The 5,222-nt window shown below is 42.2% G+C and overlaps 1 pseudogene; it reads left to right on the top strand.

Annotated features, from left to right (window-relative positions):
* The first annotated feature begins 1,808 nt into the window (after positions 1 to 1,808).
* Positions 1,809 to 3,713, top strand: LOC100396877 (succinate--CoA ligase [ADP-forming] subunit beta, mitochondrial pseudogene; annotated as a pseudogene).
* The last annotated feature ends 1,509 nt before the right edge of the window (positions 3,714 to 5,222 follow it).

Here is a 5,222-nt window from a genome sequence, read left to right on the forward strand (position 1 = left end):
CGGCAATTCGTTTGACTTCAGGCTCCCTCCCCTGGAGAACAGTGTGTATCTAAGCACTGTCGTGAAAGCCAAACTATGGCGTCCATGGTGGAAATCTACAAGGGGAAAGGGGAACAGCAGCTTCCTAATATAGCCAAACACCATGCCCAACATGTCAGTACCTGTCTGTAGAATTAGATTGCATGCTGTGGACACAGAGGTTTCCAGCAGGGACTGGGAACTGAAAGCCACGAGCTGGCAGCACATCCAGGTCTCAGGGAACACACCACATAGTGCTTGTCCTCCTCAAGGAATAAACTCGCCTCATCCATCAGATGAAACAGAAGTCCTCAGATCTAATCACCATCCATTCCTTCCCCAGGCCCCCACTTCTAAACTAACCTCAGTGAGTGCCTGTCCTTTCCTTCCTTCTTCCTGACTCCAGAGATGAACTTGTTCCTATTTCTGTCCAGGAAGATGTCTAATTGTCTGTGGGAACGTGGAGTAAGTGCTCTTACGTGGCTCTGTGGTTGATTCAGCATCTGTCACCTCTGTCACCCCAGCTCAGTGCTCCTCCCATCTTGGCACGGCTGTCTCTGCTCTGAATCACATCTGTCTCCCCATGAGGTGGTGAGCTGCTCAAGGATGGAGACTGTACCTGATTCTGTTTTCCCTTCAGAATGTAGCACATCACTTGCAAACTATATGTGCCCCTTAACTGGTTCTTCTAACTAGTTTTATGTTTAATTTTGTTTCCTTTTGTGAAACAGTGACAAAATGAGTCACATGCTTCAAGGAAATCAACATGGAAATGTTGTGTGAAATGGACAGGAGAATAGAAAAATTGTCAATGGGACTAACTGTCAGAAAGCTATCAGAACAGTCTGCTTCATAGGCAATACGCTCCTGAATAGCCAAGTGCGGCAGGTAGAAGAGAAGGATCATCTGCAAGAGAGCGTTCAGAGGCAGACTCAGCAGGCTGGTAAGGAGGGAATGCAGTTTTCCACATTTGGGAACCACTATCAAAGTTTGATAGCATTAATACATTAATTCAATTTGTATATAGTGCCCCTTCTCATGCTAGGTACTATTCTAGGGGCTGGGGACAAAGATAATAACAAAAGGAAACAAAATTAAACATAAAACTAGTTAGAAGAACCAGATTTAAGAGGGGGAAGTGAAGGTAATATTAAGGCTTTTTTTTGCTTGTCAAGTTTGACATGTAGTGGCTAGTGGGAAATCTAGTACTGGAACTTTGGAGAGAATTCAGATGTTTAGATAAATATTTGGGGATCATTATGGAAAGGAAATAATTATTCTAGGAATCCAAGGATAATGATTGCAGGAAGAATTAATGAGAAGTTACAGTCTTGTGAATTTCTTGAAATATAAATTTTGAAACACATCCTACAAACAGTTGAGCAAAACAAGTAGAAGTTACTTTTCTAGGGGGAACACAAGCTAAGAGGTATTAATGAAGCTGCAGAAATAGTCACTGGGACTCATCATAAATATTGTGGTTTTCTCTTCCTTCTGGGAACATGTAGGATTGCACATTCTTAACCCTTAACTTGGTTTTGTCTAATGGACTGTGAGTGGAGTGTGTGGCTGACTTCTAGCTGTAAGCTTTAAAAGACAGTACAGTTTGCCAATTCCCTTTCTCTCCTGTGTGTGCATTAAGACACATATTTAGATGAAGCTCTTCGTTACACAAGGTCCCCAAGTGACTACAGGAGCAGAGCCACTCTGCTGATCTGTGCCAAACCTATGTAGCATGAGTGAAAAATAAGTAAGTAGCTTATTGTGTTAAGCTATGGCTGACTCGGAAATGGCGGCCTCCATGGTCTGCGGCCAGTAGTTGGCCGCCTCCACCCTTTGGAACTGCTGGCCTCAGGTTCTGGGAAAATCTGGATTGTTTAATAACCATGGACTCCAAGTAAAGCAGCAACAGCAAAGGAATCTCTCACTAGATGAATGCGTGAGTATGGAATTACTGCGAGAAGCTGATGTCTCCATTCCCAGAGGATATGTGGCCAAGTCACCAGATGAAGCTTATGCAATTGCCAAAAAATTAGGTTCAAAAGATGTTGTGTTAAAGGCACAGGTTTTAGCTGGTGGTAGAGGAAAAGGAACATTTGAAAGTGGCCTCAAAGAAGGAGTGAAGATAGTTTTCTCTCCAGAAAAAGTAAAAGCTGTTTCTTCGAAAATGATTGGGAAAAAGTTGTTTACCAAGCAAACGGGAGAAAAGGGCAGAATATGCAATCAAGTATTGGTCTGTGAGCGAAAATATCCCAGGAGACAGTACTACTTTGCAATAACGATGGAAAGGTCATTTCAAGGTCCTGTATTAATAGGCAGTTCACATGGTGGCATCAACATGGAAGATGTTGCTGCTGAGACTCCTGAAGCAATAATTAAAGAACCTATTGATACCGTAGAAGGCATCAAAAAGGAACAAGCTCTCTGGCTTGCACAGAAGATGGGATTTCCACCTAATATCGTGCATTCAGCAACAGAAAACGTGGTCAAGCTTTACAGCCTTTTTCTGAAATACGATGCAACCATGATAGAAATAAATCCAATGGTGGAAGATTCAGATGGAGCTGTGTTGTATATGGATGCAAAGATCAATTTTGACTCTAATTCAGCCTAACGCCAGAAGAAAATCTTTCACCTACAGGACTGGACCCAGGAAGATGAAAGGGACAAAGATGCTGCTAAGGCACATCTCAGCTACATTGACCTTGATGGAAATATAGGCTGCCAAGTAAATGGTGCTCATTTGGCTATGGCCACAATGGATATAAAACAACTTCATGGAGGGACTCCAGCCAACTTCCTTGACATTGGTGGCAGTGCTGCAGTCCATCAAGTAACAGAGGTGTTTAAGCTTATCACTTCACATAAAAAGGTACTGCCTATTCTTGTCAACATTTTTGGAGGAATCGTGCGCTGTGATGTTATTGCACGGGGTATAGTCATGGCAGTAAAAGATTTGGAAATTAGAATCCCTGCCGTGGTGCAGTTACAAGGTACATGGGTCGATGATGCTAAGGCACTAATAGCGGACCATGGACTTAAAATACTTGCTTGTGGTGACTGGGATGAAGCTGCTAGAATGGTTGTAAAGCTCTCTGAAACAGTGACCTTTGCAAAGCAAGCACACGTGGATGTGAAATTTCAGTTGCCAATATGATCTGAAAACCCAGTGGATGGCTGAAGGTGTTAAATGTGCTGTAATCATTAAGAATACTGTGTTCTGTGTTATTGTTCTTTTTCTTTTTAGTGTGTGGAGATTGTAATTACTATCTAGGCACAGAAACATTTAAAAGCATTTGGTCTGCATTTAATTCTATCATTCAGAATGAACTGTTTGTACGAAGCATATATAATGCAGGTATCTTCTTTCTTTTGTCCCAACCAGTCTTTTTTGCTTCTTCTACAAAATGTAACTTGCAATATGCCAGTTTATTATTGTTGGGAAAAAAGGCTACTAAGCATTGGGGGTTATTTATTACTGCAACATGACAGAGACTACCCTGACTGATAAACAGGCTAACCTGCTCCAATAAACAACCAGAATGTATGCTCCACTGCATGGTCATTCAGGGTCCTGGGTTCCTTCCATTTTTGGCAGGGCACAGTGGCTCATGCCTATAATACTAGCCCTTTGGGAGGCTGAGGCGGGTGGATCACCTGAGGTCAAGAGTTCGAGACCAGCCTGAAGAACATGGTAAAAGCCTAGTCTCTAATAAAAATACAAAATTAGCTGGCCATGGTGGTGCACGCCTGTAATCTCAGCTACTTGGGAGGCTGAGGCAGGAGTATTGAGTGAACCTGGGAGGCAGAGGTTATAGTGAGCTGAGATCATGCCATTGTGCTCTAACCTGGGTGACAAGAGTGAAACTCCATCTCAAAAATAAACCAAAACAACATATTATAGCCTTCTGTTGCCCTAGTGCATTTTCTCATCCACATAAAGATTGGGCACTAGTTCCACATCTGTATTCTAGCCATAGGGAAGTGGCAAAGAGGAAACAAAAGGCAATCAACTTCCTTTTATGGAAGTAACATTGCAATTGCATATATCACTCCTCCTCATATTGCATTAGTGAGAATCCAGTCACAGGGTCACATCTTACAGCATGGGTCCCACTAAATCTGGATGAGAATGGGATGGGTTCTACTACTAAAAAGAAGAAAGAGGGAATGGATAATGGAACAATTCACAGTGTCTACCACACGGTACAGAGAATGTTCAAAGAACTGATGTAAATGTAGTATGGCTGGAGAGCACAGTGAGACATGGAGCGTGCTCAGAATGAGGCAGTAGAGGTGGGCGGGGGGCCAAGATGAAGGAGGCCTGACAACATTGACTTAGAGGTAAAGGAAAGCCATTGAAGAGTTTTAATTGGAAGAGTACCACAGTCAGAGTTGCATTTTGAGAGATCCTCTTAATTTCAAAAGGGAAGACAGAATGAAGATGAATTAGGCAGTTTTTGCAGGATCCAGAGAAGAGCTGGTGGTCACTTACACTGGGTTAGGGGCTATAGAGAGAGGAAGAGGAAATTGAATTCCATAGCTATGTAGATTACAGAATCAAGAATATTGAAACACACAGATGAGAAATACAAGGGCTGAGGGGAAGAGAAAAGTTAAAGATGTTCCCAGATTTTCTGGCTTTAGGATTGATGTTCTGTCATTTTCTGGAGGGAAAATCCTGGCAGAACAGGTTTGCTTGGGAAGAGATGAGTGCCATATTGAGCATGCTATGTTTAATATGCCTGTGAGACATCCAAATATAGACATCTAGTAGTCAGTTGTATCTATGGGCTTGAGTTCAGGAGAGAGATCTAAGATAGACCTAAAAGGCTGGGAACAGTTAACATATGGATGATCCCTAAATCCAAGGAAGGGGATGAAATGGCCCAAGAAAAGTGGCTTAAGAAGAAGAAAGGAACTCTTAAGAACATTAACATTACAAGGAAAGGGGAAAGAGGGAGAAACCAACTATCAGAATTGAAGAGGAAGTGCCAGAGGGAAGGAGAAACACCTGGACAAAAGTCACTCCATGAACGAAGAAGGAAGCAAGAGTTTCAAGGAGACAGTGAGCAAATGTGTAAAAACTTGCTGAGAAGTAAAGCAAAAGTGGAGAAAATAAAATGGGATAAAATATTAGTCTGTACATCAAGAGGCAGAAAGTGAATAAAACTGCTAGGATGAAAAAAACTAGTCAACTCGTC

Source organism: Callithrix jacchus, chromosome 4 (assembly GCF_049354715.1).
Source record: "Callithrix jacchus isolate 240 chromosome 4, calJac240_pri, whole genome shotgun sequence".
NCBI lineage: Eukaryota > Metazoa > Chordata > Mammalia > Primates > Cebidae > Callithrix > Callithrix jacchus.